This window comes from Schistocerca gregaria, chromosome X, assembly GCF_023897955.1.
Source record: "Schistocerca gregaria isolate iqSchGreg1 chromosome X, iqSchGreg1.2, whole genome shotgun sequence".
Taxonomy (NCBI): domain Eukaryota; kingdom Metazoa; phylum Arthropoda; class Insecta; order Orthoptera; family Acrididae; genus Schistocerca; species Schistocerca gregaria.
The window spans coordinates 551,917,939-551,938,253 of NC_064931.1; the positions used below are offsets into that span (position 1 = coordinate 551,917,939).

Genomic DNA, 20,315 nt, shown 5'->3' on the forward strand with positions numbered 1-20,315 from the left:
ACATATCTAATTGTAATATTCACAAGAAACGCACGTCTTCTTACTTCTAATTACACGTCATACATACAGTTAAGTGTTCATTTCAAATATAAATTCTTAATTGCTGATCTTTTATAAAAGATTATTACTAGAGATTGTTTGGATTTAAAAAAGTTACAAATTAAATTTTTTTCTTAATCTTCAGGTATTTCACGCTTCAGGGAAACTTGGACCTTTGTTTGAAAGATTACCAGAGCCTCGAATCGAACCTGGGCTGCCTACAAGGCAGGTGAGCATTCCACCACTACGTCACCCAAAACGAGGGATATAAATCAAGGTGTCCAACTCAAAAAAGGAAAAAAGTCGATTTTTTCCAGAGTTTTTCAGAGTTGCATTGAACTGCTTTCGATCACTGATATTTGAGTTCTGAATTTCGTGTACCATAAATATAAAAGCACACAAACGTCCGATTGCCTTGTGGTCCCGTTTGAGTATTTTGGCACCACTATTTACGGAGACGTGTAGAGAACTGGAAACCGTTGATGGCATTCAATATTCTGAGAATTATGAAACGTTTCATATGTGCGGTATGCTTGCTGATAGAGCGTTGTGCAGTTGGTTTTGATCTACTGATACACGACGTCGCCTTTCACCCGTGACCTAATGATGTGGCATGTAACGACTTATGTGTGCCAACTGACAGACCAGAGCACCGACATCTGGTTTGCTCATATTTTGTTTTGTGGAATGTAGGTTGTGACGACAGACTGATCTACAACACTTAAGGACGGAAGTAACTTCCTCGTGATACGTCACTACCAAGTAACATAGCTCGATGAAATGTGACCATACATACACTATTGGACATTAAAATTGCTACACCACGAAGATGACGTGCTAAAGACGCGAAATTTAGCCGACAGGAATACGATGTTGTGATATGCAAATGATTAGCTTTTCAGAGCATTCACCCAAGGTTGGCGCCGGTGGCGACACCTACAATGTGCTGACATGAGGAAAGTTTCCAACCGATTTCTTATAAACAAACAGCAGTTGACCGGAGTTGCCTGGTGAAACGTTGTTGTGATGCATCGTGTAAGGAGGAGAGATGCGTACCATCACGTTTCAGACTTTCACAAAGGTCGGATTGTAGCCTATCGCAATAGCAGTTTATTGTATCGCGACATTGCTGCTCGCGTTGGTCGAGATCCAGTGACTGTTAGCAGAATATGGAATCAGTGGGTTCAAGAGGGTAATACGGAACGCCGTGCTGGATCCCAACGTCCTCGTATCACTAGCAGTCGAGATGACAGTCATCTTATCCGCATGGCTGTAACGGATCGTGCAGCCACGTCTCGATCCCTGAGTCAACAGATGGGGACGTTTGCAAGACAACAACCATCTGCACGAACAGTTCGACGACGTTTGCAGCAGCATGGACTATCAGCAGCAGCAGCAGAGACTATCAGCTCGGAAACCATGGCTGCGGTTACCCTTGACGCTGCATCACAGACAGGAGCGCCTGCGATGGTGTACTCAACAACGAACCTGGGTCATTTATTCGCATGAATCCAGGTTGTGTTTACAGCATCATGATGGTCGCATCCGTGTTTGGCGACATCGCGGTGAACGCACATTGGTAGCGTTATTCGTCATCGCCATACTGGCTTATCACCCAGCGTGATGGTATTGGGTGCCATTGGGTACACGTCTCCGTCACCTCTTTTTCACATTGATGGCACTTTGAACAGTGGACGTTACATTCCAGATGTGTTACGACCCGTGGCTCTGCCATTCATTCGATCCCTGTGAAACCCTACATTTCACCATGATAATGCACGACCGCATGTTGCAGGTCCTGTACGGGCCTTTCTGGATACAGAAAATCTTCGACTGCTGCCCTGGCCAGCACAGTCTCCAGATACTTCACCAACTGAAAACGTCTGGTCAATGGTGGCCCATCAACTAGCTCGTCACAATACGCCAGTCACTACTCTTGATGAACTATGGTATCGTGTTGAAGCTGCATGGGCAGCTGCACCTGTACTCTCCATCCAAGCTCTGTTTGACTCAATGCCCAGGCGTATCAATGCCGTTATTTCGGCCAGAGGTGGTTGTTCTGGGTACTGATTTCTCAGGATCTATGAACGCAAACTGCGTGAAAATGTAATCACATGTCAGTTCTAGTATAATATATTTGTCCAATGAATACCAGTTTATCATCTGCATTTCTTCTTGGTGCAGACATTTTAATGGCCAGTAGTGTAGAAAGAATTGCTACAGTATAGTGCAGCAGGTAAATGAAGGAAATACACAATGAGGAGAACAGAAAAGGCACTTTTATTGAAAGAAATGATTACACTAAAGTCACCGTCATTCATGATGGTGCACTGCACATAACAAAAGGCGGGACATGGTTCTCAATCCATGTATAATCACCACGGACGTCAGTTAATATTCTGCAACGTACTGCCATGCTGGTCACAAAGTTGGTAATGGGTTCTTGTGGTCGGGGGCTCCAGTCCTCCACCAGCGCGACTGTCAACTGCTGGATGGTCGTTGGTGCATGTGGACGTGCTGCAATAGGTCTCCCCAACGCACCCCACACGTCCTAAATGGGATATAAGTTGGGGGAACGGATAAGTCAGTCCATTCGCTGAATATCCTTTCGTTCCAGGAGCCGCCGACGCCTCCACCTCCACCTCCACCTCCACCTCCACCTCCGCTGTTCGATTCGGTCGCGCAGTGTCGTCCATGAAAACGATCGTTGTTCAGATTTGAGAAAGGGACCAAACTAAGCGGTCATCAGTCCCTCCGACTTTGGAATAACTAAAACTGATAAAACCTCACACTATAAGAATTAACTACAATGACCATAAAGTTACAATTTATTGCCAGAGAAGGAAAAAAGAAGGTGGAAGACGAGAAGAGTGAAAGAAAGTGACTAATGACAGGGGCATGAAGGAAGAAGCACAGATAGACAAGATAGGCACTCAAGGTAAAACAGACCTCATAAAGAAAAGAGTGAGAAGGCAGAGGGCGGGGGTGAACCATCAAGCCCAGTCGCAGCCAGTCCAATTGGGGTGAAGGGGGGAGCAAGACAGCCTGCCATCCCCTCCACCCAACGATGAGGTTGAAGGTACCACCCTCAAGTAAAGCAAAACCCCCATCACGAAGAAATCGTAAAACTAGATCAGCCGCTAACGCCAGGGGTCGCGAGTCACGAAAGCTAAAAGTCCGTCACAGGACGACTAAGTCGGGACAGTCCAGTAAGATGTGAACCAGAGTCAGCATTGATCCACAACGACAGAGAGGGGGGTCCTCACGTTGGGGGAGATAACTGAGTCAGCTAAGTATGGCCGATGCGAAGCTGGCATAGGGCTACAGAGGCTTTACGAGAGGCCCGTAAGGAGGACCGCCACATAGTTTTAGAATCCTTTATCGCTCTGAGCTTGTTTGGAGAAGAAAGAGTGTGCGATTCTGCATTCCAAAGTCCAAAAACCCGACGACGTAATGCCGAGTGAAGGTTTATTTCCGGAATGTCAACAATAGCAGGATATGGCCCGTTAGTAGCCAATTTAGCCAGTCGATCGGCAATGTCACTGCCAGGGATCCTAACATGGCCTGGGGTCCAAATGAAAACCACTGAGCATCCACATTGATCAAGACGAGATAGGGAGTCTTCGATAGCTACAACCAACGGGTAGCGAGGTAAGCACTGGACGATAGCGTGCAAACTGCTCAAGGAGTCACTACAAATAGTGAAGGACAGTCATGAGCAGAAGCGGACATGGTCCAGTGTGCGCTAGATGGCTACCAAATCTGCAGCAAAAACACTGCAGCCATCTCGCAAGGATCAAAGTTCCACGTGACTCGTATAGGTGTAAGCATAACCAGTGTGGCCAGCAACCATGGTGCCATCAGTATAAATCACTTCTGAACCCTGGAATGAACGAAGGAGAAAGTAGAATTGGTAGCGAAGGGCCTCCGGAGGGACAGAATCTTTTGAATTGATGGAGAGATCAAGGCAGAGCTGTGGCCGAGAGACGCACCACGGAGGGGTAAATGCTTGAGTGAGGAAAAGAGGCGGTAAATGGAAGTGGTGGAGCTCATAAAAAAGCGACTGAATGCGGGCAGCTATGGTAAGCCCACATCCTGGCCGCTGCCACAGGAGGTTGATCTCTTTGTCTGGATAAAGGAGACCATAATTAGGGTGCTTTGGGGTGCAAATAATGCAGAGTGCATAAGATATAAGGTATTGTTGACACAAAACTCGCAGTGGTGGAATCCCCACCTCTGCAAGGTGGTTTGTTTATCATGGGGCTAGTCGTGAGTCGCGAGTCAGACCCCTTAATGGTGGATGGGGTCTAGTATCTGCAATGCCGAAGGTTACGCAGAACCATAGACAGGACTCCCGTAGTCTAAACGAGACTGGGCCAGCACTTTGTATAATCGCAGGAGAATAGAGCGGTCTGCACCCCAGGTGGTATTGCACCGACATCTAAGAACACAGATGTAAGCAGCACATCCTCTTCAGCTGTCGAAGATGAGGGAGTCATGTCAACCGGGCATCGAAGACTAGACCCAAGAAGCGTTGGGTGTCCACCACCTCGAGATGGAAACAAAAAAAAAACAATAGCACATACCAGGTCGATATAAAGAAGTCCACCAAGAGGGAAAGAAAGGGGCAGGGAGAAAGGAGCAAGGACAGGGAAAGAGGGGATCAGGAACGGTAATGCAGTCTGGAAAAAGGAAGGACACTGCAATAGCTTGGGGCCCCGTGCACGCCACACATGTACCCACAAAAGGGACTGTGGGCCTCCTGGGGAGCCATAAAATGAAGTGAGGACCAAATGGACCCCTGAAAAGACGCACATAGGGATGGCGTACAGAGACAATAACGTTGACAGATGAGTATACCGTGTTCAAAGATCTGCAGGTCATTACGCCAGTGCAATATTATGCTGCGGCACAACAAAACAACTGGACCACCGAACAGACCATCTTCGAAAATGCTGGACGTACTTTCACATGGGGAGATGTGGGAATGTGTAATACGCCCAGGAACATTGGCCACAATGGTCGCTTTGGTAGTCCAGGTGTTCCGGTGTGGGGAGCCATAATGTTGCATGGCCGTAATAAATCGCGGTGACTTCAGTTGTAGTTATTGTCTTCGAATAAAAGTGTCGCTTGTGTTCGTCTCATTGCGCAATTCATTCAGTTATCTTCTGGAACATACTGTAGTAGTTATTTCCATGTATGGCCCACGTTCCATCTAGCGATGTAACTTAGCTGTGACACATCACGCGAAAGTTACTGTCGTCCCTAAGTTATGTACACCAGTGTACATCTTGGTCTGAGGTATAGGAAAGAAGGAGGTTGAGTTGGTGAAGTCAAAGAATGTGATGTCATGAGTTTAACTATAATTCTTATTAGAGCACTTATTTTACGATTATTGGATTTCGATGAGAAATTTGTGTTTGCCGGGTCATTAAGTACTGAAGGAAGCTTAAGATTCTTCGCCCCGTCGACGACGAGGTCGTTAGTGTCTGGATTCCATCAATGTGAAGTCTATAAAGATGTTTTTGCTTATATAAGATCTTCCGTGTACAAGTACGCGAGAGATGTGGCCAGCTATTAGAACTACAATGGTGCCCGAAATTAAAGCAACAAACGGAAATTTTGCAAGGTTGCGTTTATTTTGCCATAAAACAGTAGAAACAGGTGATAGAGCAGAAACAATGTACAGAATACAGAACGTAAACAACTGCAACATGCATAACAGAAGAAGCAAATGTTCTTTTTTTCCAACTTAACATATTTGCACCCACATTTCGACAGCTAATTAATGTGTTCACTATGGGGCGTGGCCACCTCTGGCAGCAATACAGGCCTGACAACGACGGAGAAGGCTGCGAATAATGTCATTAGTGCCGTCATGTTAAGGCAATAACGCCCATTCTTCCTGCGGAGCTGCTCGCAAGTCTTTGAGAGTGGTTGGTGGATGTTGACGTTATGCAACCCATCTCCCTAGTGCATCCCTGATATACTGTATGTGATTCAAATCGGGAGAGCGAACAGGCCACGCCATGCGTGCAGTATCTCCCCTTTCCAAAAATACATCAACCACTCGTGCTCTATGAGTCCATCAGTACGAAGTCTGGGCGCACAGCACCCCTCAACAGCCACAAAACAGGTTCCAAGATCTCTTCGATACCCGACACCACTTAAACCTTTCCGATTCACCCCTACAGTTACATGAAGAGGTATTCGAATGTCGACATAATCCCTGACCACACCATTAGCGCTGTTCCTTGATATCGGTCTCTGTCCACAATTTTCAGGTCTCTGAATCGTGTTCCACATCCCCTTCAGATTCAAAATTGTCGAGAATCACTCTAGACCAAATCGGGACTCCTCTGCGAAAAGAACATTGGCCCACTGTTCGACTCTCCAGGTGGCATACTGACGACTTCACTCTGGACGTTCCCTTCTGTGAAGACGCGTCAGAGGCACACATCAAACAAGTCTCCGACAATGAAACCCTCTCTGTCGAAGTTTTCTCTACACCGTTCGCCACGATAAAATACGTCCAGTGGACGCTGCGAGGTCAGTTGCTAGTTGCTCCACATTACTACGGCGACACAATCGTGCCATCACAGCCAACTAACTGTCCTATCTTTCTGTCACACTTAGTCGGCCCTGCCCTGGTCTTCGGGATACAGTATCGGTCTCTATAAATTTTTACCATATCCGAGGAACAACAGAGCGATTCACATTAAGCCATAGGGCCACATGAGTTTGAAACTGTCCTGCTTCCATTCTTCATACGGCCCTCTCTAGCAGAGAGTCTGGTAGGCGTTTTCTCTGTGCCATACTGCTCCGTCTGTGACTGTACGCAGCGACTGCGTATGTGGGACTACCCGCCAAACACTACTCCGTTTGATAGGTGTCCTGACGTCATCATTGGCGTGTTTTTGCGACGAGCGAAATACCGTCTTCCGTGCAGAATACGATCGTACGGACATCTGTTGAGTTAGTTTGATTATATCGTGAATTAGTCACAGGACGGGAAAATAGAGGTTCTCGGTTTAATTTTGGACACTAGTGTACATACCGGTAGCTTAATATATGAGTTGTTAATGCGCCAGTAAGCCACTGAAGGATCCTGCAAAATGTTAGATGGACTAACGTCTCACGAGTTTCGTGCTGTTATTTTAGTTACAGAAACATACTATTTTACGCATAGTACTCCCACTGCAACTCTTGAGTAAAGTCTGAGAACTGTTGAGCAGCTGATTGCTTACAGTAACGTTTTACTTAGTGCCGACAGTTAGGTGACAGCTAATTTTCGGATCAGATAAAGCAGCAGTGTCGTGAGGAGGGACGCTTACTCCTGACGACCGATGCGGATGTTGAACGGCAGACGTCGGCTTGTGACCGTTCGTTCAGAGATTTAAGTCACGTCCAGAACAATTACTTATTTCTTGTCGGCTATTGTTTGTCTGGAGTCTTCCAGACTTCTTACTTTCACTTTTGGAAACTACACTGCCCAGAAACATTAATGTGACCACCAGCCGAAACCCTGACTAACCACCTTTTGCAGCGTGGACCGCTGCCAGACGTGAAGCAAGAGAGTCACTGAGGTTCTGTAAGGTACTGACAGGAATGTGGAGCCATGACTATAGTGCCGTGGACAGCTACGCTAGATTTTTCGGCTGAGGATCCATGGCGCGAAGAGTTCGATCACGATGGTCCCACACATTTTCGATTGTGTCTAAATCTGTCGAGTTTGGTGGCCACGGGAATACGGTAAACTCATCCTGGTGCTCTTCGAACGATTCATGTACACAGAGCTGCGAGGCTCGTTGCATTGTCCTACTGGTAGATGCCATCAAGCCAAGGAAAAACAAACTGCATTTAGTGGTGGCCATGGTGCCCAAGGATAGACGCATACTTTTGTTGATCCATTGTGCGTTGTAGAATGACGAGATCACTCACGGAAAGTCACGAAAACATTCCTCAGATCATAAAGCTGCCCACCTGCTTGCTTTCAGACGTTTCACGCCGTAGACGTCAACGGCCATCTGTCCGATGGAGCATAAAAAGTGATTCACGTGAAAAGTCCAACTGTCTCTACTCAGTGGACTTCCAGTTACGGTATTAGCGTGCAAATTCCAGCCTTCGTCGCCGATGAAATGCTGTCAGCATGGGCGCATGAACCAAGCGCCTGCTGCGAAGGCCCATACGTTAGCTAGACTGTCGTTGGGGTGACACTGTTGGTGCCCCCTTGGTTCATCCGGGCGGTCATCTCAACAGTTGCAACGTCACATCTCCGCAGCAGTCGTTCACCCCTGCCACTTACGACCTGTGGTGAACCACAGTTGCCTCGGCCTCGGTTTCGGATAGCGCCATTTTGCCGTGCACGGTATACTTTAACCATGACGGCACGCAAACAGTTTACAAACTTAGCCATTTCGGAAAACCTCCCACTCTTCTCCCGAAAGCCAACGATGATGCCCTTTTTGACATCGGATAAATCACTCCATTTCCGCATTACGACAGCAACTGCACTGTTTTTCCAGTCCACCCGACACGCTTTATGTAATCTCCATTGCTTGTGCTGCCACCTGCCGTCTGTGAGTGGTAAGTCGAACATAGGATTGTCACATTGATGCGACTGGACCGTTTATGTTGATTTAAATTACTGATCTGAATGTATAGCAGATCTCTGTAAACGAATTTTTCTTTTGTTCCGAGAATACTCGGTAGCATTTTTATTCGCCTGTACGCATTCGAAAAGTAGTAGCATTCAGAAGAATAATTGAACGTGTCTACTTATGTATTGTAAAGGGATTATAAGACGAACATCAACAAAACCAAAAAAGTGGTAATGGAGTGTAATTGAATTAAATCAGGTGATTCTGAGGGAATTAGATTAGGAAAGGAGACGCCAAAGTACACGAGTTTTGCTGATGACGGCCGAAGTAGAGAGGATATAAAATTTCTGAAAAAAGAGGGATGTGTTAACATCAAGAAATATCAAGAAGTCTGTTGTCAAGGTATTTGACGTGCGTACTGCTGATTCGATATCAATAACAGTAACAGTAAAGCGAAGCCTAAAATGTTCGCATTTGACGGTATTCTTTTGGGGTGCAGCCTTGAATTTATGTAAATTTGGACAATAAGCAGTTTACACAAGATGGAAATAGAAGCCTTGGAAATGTGATGCTGGCGAAGAATGCTGAAGGTTAGATGGGTAGATCGAATAATAAATGAGGTGGCACTGAATCGACTTGCGGGAAAACGAAATTTGTGGCACAAAAATGAAGGGATTGGTGGACAGGACACATCCTGCAACATCGACAAATTGCCAACTTGAGAGTGGAAGGAAGTGGGGGGGGGGGGGGTTAAATTTTAGAGGTAGACTAAGGACTGAAATCATTATGGAGGTTCAAATGGGTGTACGTTACAGGAGTTGTGCAAACATGAAGAATGATGAGATTTGCACAGGATAGACTAGCGTGGAGACTGCATCAAACAAGTATTCGGGCAGAAGACCGACGTCACAACAACACATATCAGTCACGATACGTATTTTACAGAGAAAATTCTCGCACAAAACGATCCGTGGTTTTAATAATACATTATTTAGTTCCGTTGTTATTTAAGTCATTTATGTCAAAATTTTGTGTCCACTCCCTTTTTTTATGAAAATAATGCTCGCCTTTGCGTTCGATGTGACTGATTTGCTGTAAAGCAGTAGGTTGCGAATCGCAGATCTGGAAAGGAATTTCCTATCTGGATGTCTCCCGTAATAATAATAATAATAATGATAAATAGAGCGTGCTGTAATTATCACGCATGTACTGAGAAATAGAGAAATCACTCCTATCCAACTACGGAAAGTCTTCCCCGTGACGTATTTCTGGCTACACCAATATGGAACAATTCTTTAACCTATCGACTCCTTATTACGAATTACACACAGCGATGATCAAACGAGAGACAAGCGTGGAACATAAGTACAGTCAACAACAGTTAAATTTAATTGGAAATATCTGACTGGGTAGCAGAATATCTTACATGTATCTCACACATCTGCCTATTAAATTAAACTAGCTTAGAAACTAAAAAGAGCGAACGCTTACACGCAGTACAGGAATAATATGATGCAGGGTACGATTCCTCGACCGCAACGCAAAATGAAAAAGTCTTAAATGTGACGAAACACTGTTTTCTGTCCTTTGTTATTTTGAAATGAAATTTGCAGTCCGCAGCAGCATTGTTTGACAAAGACGTGCTGTGCTGTTTGTTTGGGCCGGCCCACAGGCGCCTGTTAATGACCCGGTAAATGAGCAGCAGTGGGAGGGCGGTTTATTGTTGGCGCTCTCCCAGCTACGCAGCCGCGCCAACGCTATAACAAGGGTTGATCAACGAAAAATAGTCGAATTCATAGCCTGGACTGTCGTGGCATTGTGAATTATTTTTGCACTAATGCGTTCCCTTCGTTTGAAAGCGTAACAAATCTTTTTAGAATGTAGCTATTCAGATAAGGTCAAAAACTGAAGCTAATAAGTTCAAATATTATTTGTGAGATCATCGCAATAGGAAAAAACTGAACATCGATCGTATTCTTAAATTATTAGAATACATTTTCGCATATTATTGTTACATTAATATCAGGTGAACCTACATTTAAAGAGGAAAACCGCGAATGGTGCCTGAACGTAAGAGAAATCTCAAGCAACGCTTCTTCGCAAATGTATTGTTTTTGTGCCTGGAGTAGCTTCTTAGCGCCAGTAAATGTGAAACGCGACAGCAGATGCCGTGAGAAGATATGGGCCAAATGGTTCAAATGGCTCTGAGCACTATGGGACTAAACTTCTAAGGTCATCAGTCCCCTAGAACTTAGAACTACTTAAACCTAACTAACCTAAGGACATCACACACGTCCATGCCCAAGGCAGGATTCGAACCTGCGACCGTAGCGGTCGCGCGGTTCCAGACTGTAGCGCCTAGAACCGCTCGGCCATTCCGGCCGGCTAGAGATGGGCCAGTAGCCAGGAGATTCACTTATATCGTTACCTTTCGTTTCTTCAGATTCCTTATGGAATGAAACTGTTCGAATGCGTTTAATGCATCTGCTAGAAATATCTGAAACAGTGGATGTCTTCAGTTTCTAAAGATAAAATTTTGTATTTTTGGGAACTGTTGTAAATATTTGTAGTGTTATGTTTAAAGAAAAGAAAATAAGCTAACATTCTTTAGGGCAACGATCTGAAACTTGTACAATACTATTCGAAGCTTCCTCGTCGAATGTTGGTAGCTTGACAAAACTTCTGATCATCGTTACACGACTAAATTCGTGGCTATGCAGAGTTCCGCCTTGCCACCATTCTTTCACTTTCACCATCTCAGACACGATCAAAAATTATTATTTTGATTCATTATTTCTTATAGAGGGCCAAATCCACGATAACTGCAAAATTTCAACAGAAGACCTATTGTAAAAGAGGAGACAGTGTACCAAGGCTAGCAGAAAGAAAATACTATTTGGTCAGATAGCTTATAGATGTACACTTTTCTCCTCATACCTGTGACAGTCACATGTGACTAGGCTATAAAAATGTGTTACCTGTTATTGGTTTCGTTGTTGCGTCCATTTATACCTATGTCAGGTAACATTTGTACGATATGTGATTTGTTACATATACCTAATATGAGAATCCATCTACTTGTTTTACTTTGAGCTAAGATCGAAACTGTCCAGTACCGCTGAACGAAGTATTTGTATATAACAAAAACTTAGGTGGAAATGTCTCCCTTTGAATTATTGTTGTCTGGTTTGTGTCTTTTTACCAGGGGGTATTCAAAACCAGAAATGCACAGTAAAAAAACTCCCGAAAGCGAAGTGCAAAAATTCATGCCATACATTTCGCAAATAAAAGTATCGCAGTCTATAGAAACTAAGTTTAAGACAAAGGGTAACGAGTTGTTATCCACATGCATCATTAGGAATAAGTAGCATGTCACACGTACAACCGAAGCACCGTGTCCGATGTTGAGCAGGAAATAATGTTGGGCATGCTATCTCCCATCGCTGTATTTATGCTCGGAATTTGGCAGGTAGCATATCGGCTTTAACCGAACTAGAGAGGTTTAAGGCGAGCTTGAAAAGAAATTCGAGAAAACCGTAGTACCATTTAGCCCTTCAGACTCTTGTCATCACTGTCACAGGGCTGTCCAGAAACGCAACCTGAAACCTTACACGGCAGAGCAAGTGAAAAACACGGTGCCTAGTAACAGTGCTTATCAAAATACCTAGTAATGCTATTATGATGAACTGGCAATGTATATTCTTGTACAGTGCAGCATGAAGTAACCGCAGGTCATTTAGTTATTTGTTAGCGCTGTGGAAGAATGTTATTTACATACCTATCAGAAGTTACGGTTTGGTAGGAAATGATCGATCCAGTAATTCGTGTTACTCTAACTGCATACCATACTTCTGTTTCCACATCACGCACAAGCTCTTTATGTGACGGATGAGGGTTTTCAGAACTCCTGCGAGTTCACGTACTTTGATAAATGTAACTATACTTAATCTGACAAAAGAGCAGTTCAGGATGAACCTCTCGTTTATGCACAGACTGCAACAGCCAATTGCAGTACTGACGTCAAGCAACAGTACGTTAATCTGTCAGCTGCTGCACTACAATTACTTTATAACGTTTCAGCCCTGCGAGCTCATGCTGCTAACACACCAGTTTGAAGTGGAACATGACGTAGAGATTTCTGCTCCTAACTCGTCTAGTTAAGCTAGAAACTACTGCAATCACACAGTGCCTTCCCATTATCGGTTCCCGCCTATCGCCGGATACGGCACTATTGTTATACATGAAAAACCTTGTATTTTAACCAACCTTTCGTCGTTTAGCAACAGAGATCCGTGTAGATAATCGACGTATACATATACCCCTAAAACGAGGAATAAAAATAAACACACTTGAAGTATCGTTACGTGCAGCAACTTATAGTGTGACTCACTCATAGATCCGATCAACGTCTGACAAAACGTGGAACCGAATGTTACAGTCAGTCGACTTAGCACAGCATTCTCTACCGATAAAATGTGTCCCGGGCTGTTGACTGATAGGCAACGGTAGTTTCACAGGTCCGGCGCAATACCTGGAAGCGTGCGGCGCGGCTCGAGCAACGGGCGGTGCGGCGCGGCGGCTGCCGCCACGCGACTGTCAGCCAGGGGGAGCAAAAAGCAGACAGCCCGTTCCAGATTGCCAAAAATAGCTAGAGAGGGCGCGCAGGCGCCCACGTGGTCCGTGGCGGCCCGCCAGCTACGCGCTCTGCTGGAACGCTAGCTCCAATTGCTCTGGCAACAACTCACCCGCTACACCGGCTGGATCGCACTCGCTTCAGCTCTCACCACACGCTTCGACGAGTAGTTATTTACCGTCATGTTTGTCCAGGAACGTATCAAATGACACTATAATGACATTTTACCTATTTCTCCACTTTTTAGGAAATAACAGCAGATCAATAGTGAGACTGACATACTGGACGCATCAATCAACTGAACAGGCACAGACCACTGACGGGGAATCATTCCATTGAATCAAGTAAGCAATGTAAAAAGTAGCGAACCATTCGCTGTCAACTGTACGAGGCGTACACTTCGCACGAATAACTGAATGTCAGTATTCACCATAACGTGAGATTCAGAAAGTGCAAACAATGGGTTCAAGTACGTGGAATGCTGGTTATAAAATCGGCTCGAGGATCCTGGCGAGCCCACCGTTCCAGCGTCATTGTATAAAGTATGAAGATGGAGGGCCATTGGGTCAGCACATCGTACTCCCAGCCGTAGTCAGTTTTCGTGACCTGGAGCAGGTATTACTCGGTCAAGTAGCTTCTCAGTTAGCATCACGAGGTTGAGTGCACCACTACCAGTCCTTCCAACAAGGAAAAATCCCTCCATATGACAGTAAGCCGTGTTGATCGCTTCGCTATGGAGGCGGACGGTATGCTGGTATAACGCCACGACGAAACAGTCCATAATCATCATTTACAAATTCCTGACGGCATTCTCAGGCACACTCCGCTATTCTTCCTCTGGCCACATTATGTATTGCCCAATGTCTACCCACAAGGAGAACCAAGTGCGTTAAATCGGCAGAGACTGATGGATGAAGAAGTCGTAGATCAGCAATATCTATGTCTCGAGGGGACCTCTTATGGTCACCCAGCAGTAGAGATACGTGCTGTTTTGTGATATGTTAATGGACTCAAGCACGCCACGCACAAGTGGAAAGTTTTGTGCTGGAGGCATAATGTCCAGTGTCCGCGACGTAAACATTTCACGGATTGCAAGTGAAATTTTGGTGTTAGAGCCAAGGTCTGCTCCGACAGTCGCCTGGACCAAGGCCGAAGCGAGATCCGTAAGAGTAAATATGCCGTTGTCCCAGCTCTCTCAGCTCTCTTTATGAGTAGTAGACAAGTTTGAAGTTAGAAGGTCAACACAGATGAAGTATGTTGTTATAAGGAAAAAGACCGCTGTAAGCTTGCTTGTGGAGTAGAGTACCTTATATTCTAAGATTAACAGACTCAAGTTGGAACTTTTTTCGATAAAAAGAATTGATTTGCATGTTTTCAAGTTTGTGTGTTTTCAAAATCCGACAGATCACTTACTAATGTTAAAATCCAGACACTTCACAGTTACAATTCATAATGTTTCACCTTCTAATAGTCATCTCTGTATACAAAATAGGCGGATACATGTACGTTCCAAGAAGAAGTTTTGTCCCACATTGCGTGTTTCCTTTCTTTTCATAATTCGGGAGGAACGGTTTATTCTTGGTCCTGAGTGATTTATTTATTGGCGTATGTCTGTTTTGACACAAAAATACTCATGTGGTTCAGTTAATTCAACAATTGAAGATAACAGATGAAAAGATTAATTACATAAAATATTCTTTTGAAGTATCCATTTTAATATGTTACAGAGAAAGTTAAGGGTTGACACTTAAGGGCCTACAGGAAGTAGTAGTCAGGTTTTCAATGGACCTCCTCACTGAATTCGGAATGATACGGAAGGTACAATTTTATGGGGGATTTATAATTATTTTCATTGAGGAAATGGCGCTGTTGCTAGCTTCTGAAAACATTACGTACAAATAGTTGGTCATGGGTTTCATAATGCAAACAATGTGTGGAACTCAGAATTAAAGTAAGGACTAGTTTTCATAACAGTAAGGATATACTAAAAATATATGAATAACTGCAGTACAAAATAATAATTAAGAAATTCAGTGCTCAGCAAGGAATCAGTGTCAGAAAATTCCTGAGAATATTGTTTATCAAACATTACTTTGTAATATCCTGGGCAAAAGATATCCTGCTTTACAAAAAGCCGTGAAATTATTATGTAAGTGTTACGGTACTGCCAATACATAAAACAGTAATGTCAGTAAGACCTTGAATCCGACACAGTATACAGCGAGAACGATAGGCACTGAAACTCTGTTTATTGTAGCTACTAAACACGTCATAATGGGAGCTACTCGTTGCTTTGTAACAATCTGTAAATAGTATTATCTCAAATCATCAGTGACCAGTAAGTTTTCTACATGAAAATTTTGAAACTAAATAATTTCCACGAATTATTGAAATTATTCACAATTTTGACTCGGCAAAAGTACATAAAATTGTCCATACGAGTAACTACCTTAGTCTCAAGTTATCGTATGATTCAAACGTTGTACGTCGGTAAACATTTCGGTCACACACGAAAACACACATAATATTACATCTAAAAACAACTTCAGAAATCGTAAAGTTAGAGCGCATCGTTTTTCTTGTACATACACATTAATAACAGACTACGTCTACTAACATATGAGAGCAACTACTGAACATCAAAGCTAACAGGTAATGCACTTGCCTCATACGAGTCTAATCTAGAACGACACTACTCAAGAAATAAGATGGAGAAATGACTAGACAAGGAACCACATAACTATATTTCCATACTAACAACATATGCTTGTGCTACTCAGTTAAAACAAGCAACAAAGAGCGACTGTTGTTTTCTGTGTACTTTCACCGAGTTACGCGATTTTTTCTGACAGTCCTGTGACGTGGTCAGCCCTGTATGATACACATGTAACTAAAGTATCAAGCACTAGGCTATAATAATATATGCCTACACTAGTCTATTACGATTGAATATACTGGAGCAAGTTCTACTGAAACACCAGATACCTGGACCTGGTTAGTCGCTCGAGCTAAATGCGCGCTGTCTTTGACGGAATGCGGGCTGTCGTGGAGAATGCTGGCTCCTGATTGGTGCAACCAGGCCGTTGATATGACGTCATCCGTAGCATCGAGCCTGCAATGTGCTGCTCGTCCACAATTTCATCAAGTAAATCAAGAGGTTGATAATATATACAGGCCAACCTCAGAAAGGAGATAGCAACGGTTTATATTAACCGCAAACAGCAGTCAGTAGTACAATAACATACTTCAGTGAATAGACTAAAAATAAAATTTCTGGCTCTTTTGCGTCGCATCAGAATAAATACCAAATAAAGATATAGCGAGGGTACACAAATATTTCATAACAATGATATTACTCATCAATGAATCTTAAGATGACAAATTATTGTAAAATTTAAGATTTTGCAATACTTAAAAGAAATAACCACTGCTACAGCTCGTTCTTAGCAGCCTGTTTTAGTGCCTAAAGTATTATAGCTGTTATTAAATTGATAACATCTAGCATTTTTTAAATGCTAACTGCAAGCGCAGTACCACTGGTTGTGCAACGCTGATGATAATCAACACAAAAATATGTAAATACCTTAATTTCATTTCCGAAATCATACGTGGTGATTTTTGGCACTGGTACGCTTTGGAACCAATTGTCTTAATTCTTGGCAAAAAAGGAATTATACGAAAGTAGAAATATATTACATGTTGACAGATGATAAACAGTCACGCGACACGACATACCTTAAATAGAATGGTGCAGAAGCAATTGTTAAAGCATGACGTCTGTTTCTCAAGACAATCATACCTATACATGAAACTTCCTGGCAGATTAAAATTGTGTGCCCGACCGAGACTCGAACTCGGGACCTTTGCCTTTCGCGGGCAAGTGCTCTACCATCTGAGCTACCGAAGAACAACTCACGTCCGGTCCCCACAGCTTCACTTCTGCCAGTATCTCGTCTCCTACCTTCCAAACTTATAGAAACTCTCCTGCGAGCCTTGCAGAACTAGCACTCCTGAAAGAAAAGATATTGTGGAGACATGACTTAGCCACAGCCTGGGGGATGTTTCCAGAATGAGATTTTCACTCTGCAGCGGAGCGTGCGCTGATATGAAACTTCCTGGCAGATTAAAACTGTGTGCCCGACCGAGACTCGAACTCGCGACCTTTGCCTATCGCGGGCAAGTGCTCTACCATCAGAGCTACCGAAGCACGACTCACGCCCGGTCCCCAGAGCTTCAGGTGCCGAGTTCGAGTCTCGGTCGGACACACAGTTTTAATCTGCCAGGAAGTTTCATATCAGCACACACTCCTCTGCACAGTGAAAATCTCATTCTGGATACCTATACATGTTCACCAATTTGGCTTTTCTCGTATATAATCTTTGCCGACTACTTACCACTCCTGGGTAAACTAGGACTTGTCATGGTGACCTGACGAGCGGTTCTGCATTGGGGTATATCATGTTTGAAATTTCAAGTCTGAAGTAACTACTGGAGGTCTACGTTGTCGAAAATTAGGAAAAACAAATGTCCGTAATTATGCAGGGCTAATTACACACATTGAAGAAAAGATACCGTCTACCTTCTGTTATTGCAGACAGCGTCTTGAAAAAATCGTTCAAATGGCTCTAAGCACTTAACATGTGAGGTCACCAGTCCCCTAGACTTGGAACTACTTAAACCTAACTAATCTAAGGACATCACACACATCCACGCCCGAGGCAGGATTCGAACCTGCGTTCCACAGCTCATGGTCTCGCGGTCGCGTTCTCGCTTCCCGAGCACGGGGTCCCGGGTTCGATTCCCGGCGGAGTCAGGGATTTTCGTCTGCCTCGAGATGACTGGGTGTCTGTATTGTCCTCCTCATTTCATCAGCATTCATGAAAGAAGCGAGACTGGACTGAGCAAAGGATGGGAATTTGTACGGGCGCTGATATCCGCCCAGTTGAGCGCCCCACGAACCAAACATCATCATCGAACCTGCAACCGTAGCAGCAGCGTGGTTCCGGACTGAAGCGCCTAGAACCCCTCGGCCACAGCGGCCGACGATTGCGCCTTGAGTAACATAATGTGGAAAGTAACTGGGGATGACAACACTGGATGGCAAACTGAAACAGAATGTGCGGGGGTTATGACATTGGACACTTTTCCTCAGGAACATATTTCAAATATCCGGCCAGCCATTCAGATTTAGGTTTCCGTTGTTTTCTCGAATCGCTTTAGGCTAACACAAAAACACATACGGGAGCGATTTATTCGCGTTTCTTATCCATCTGAATAGCTGCTCCATCTCTAAAAATTTAAATTTCGCCCTTTTACTTACGCAGTTTCATTCTATATGCAGATATGAAGACATATCTCCTGGGTGTGAAACCGGTCGCCATGCAGTGTGGAAACACAACAAACAGTTATTGCGGGTTTGGACTGGTTGGTTGGTTGATTGATTGATTTGGGGGAGGGGGCCAAACAGCGAGGTCATCGGTCCCATCGTATTAGGGAAGGATGGGAAGGGAAGTCAGTCGTGCTCTTTCACAGAAAACATCCCGGCATCTGCCTGAAGCGATTAAGGGAAATCACGGAAAACCTGAATCAGGATTGCCGGACGCGGGTTTGACTCGTCGTCCACCCGAATGCGAGTCCAGTGTGCTAGCGGATTTGGACTTTCACTCAGTTTAATACAAACTGTTTTACGATCTCCGATTTGAATTTGCCTGATTGCCCTTCATATTATGTACAGATTCTTTAACTGTGGTTGCCCGACCTATAAGGTTATTTGTAACTTAAATTTCACTTCCTTCCTTTTTAACACAGAGGACAGTGACGTGTGAGTGAATTCCAAGTCGTAGGCCCCATCTCAGCATCTGCTGTCAGACTGCACGCCGAACGGTAACAACCGCCACTTACAGCAGTTAGCCTGACAGTGTTAGATGGGTTCAACGATGTGCGCAGTGCAACATCTACAGAAAAACATATTTAATTATACAGTGAGGAAACAAAAGCCCTGGGATAGTGATGTCCACATATCCAGATGACGGTATTATCGCGTACACGAGGTACAAAAGGACAGTGAATTGGCGGAGCTGCAATTTGTACTCAGGTGATTGACTCGTAAAGGTTTCCGACGTGACTGTAGCCGCACAACGGGTATTAACAGACTTTGAACTCGGGATGGTAGTTACAGCTAGACGTATGGAACATTCGATTTCGTAATTCAGTGTTCCGTGATCCACAGTGTCAATAGTGCGCGGAGAATAACAAATTTCAGGCATTACCTCTCGCTGCGGGAACCAAATTGGCCGACGGACTTCACGTAACGACTGAGAGCAACGGCGTTCGCGTAGTTTTCAGTGGTAACATACAAGAAACATTTGCTTGAAATAACCGCAGAAATCAATGAGGCACGTACGACGAACGTGTCCGTTATGGCAGTGCGGCGAAATGTGACGTTATTGGGCTACGGCAGTAGACGACCGATGCGAGTGTCTTTGGTAACAGCACGACATCGCCTGCACCGCCCCTCCTGGTGTCGTGAACATATCGGTTAGATCCTAGGCGACTGGTAAACCGTGGCCTGGTCAGATGAGTCCCGATTTCAGTTGTAAGAGCTGATGATGGGCTTCGAGTGTGGCGCAGACCCCACAAGGCCTTGGACTAAAGTTGTTAACAAGGAACTGTGCAAGCTGGTGGTGGCTCCATAACGGTGTTGGCTGTGTTTACATGGAATGGACTGGGTCCTTTGGCCAACTGAATAGATCATTGACTGAAAATGGTAATGTTCGGCTTCTTGGAGATCATTTGCTGTCAGTTATGGACTTAATGTCCCCAAACAAAGATGGAATTTTTATGGATTATAATGCACCAGGTCAATGGACCACAATTGTTCGTATTAGTTTGAAGAACATTCCGGACAATTCGAATGGATGATTAGGACCCCCAGATCGGCGGAAATCAATCCCATGGAAGATTTATGGGATAGAATAAATAGGTCAGTTCGTACACAAAATACTGCAACGGCAACAACACCGCAATTATGTACGCTTATAGTG

The 20,315-nt window shown here is 44.3% G+C and overlaps 1 protein-coding gene across 2 annotated transcripts in view; it reads right to left on the reverse strand.

Moving 5' to 3' along the window:
• Positions 1-20,315, reverse strand: part of LOC126297448 (potassium voltage-gated channel subfamily H member 6) — a 2,320,485-nt gene that overhangs the window by 604,655 nt on the left and 1,695,515 nt on the right. Inside the window, exon 1 of one of the 2 annotated variants that reach the window (XM_049988301.1) lies at positions 13,030-13,234. The exons of the other annotated variant lie outside the window; for it this stretch is intronic. The gene's annotated coding sequence lies outside the window, so the exon portion shown is untranslated. Of the gene's footprint in view, positions 1-13,029; positions 13,235-20,315 lie in introns of those variants that run through there. 2 annotated transcript variants of the gene reach the window in all.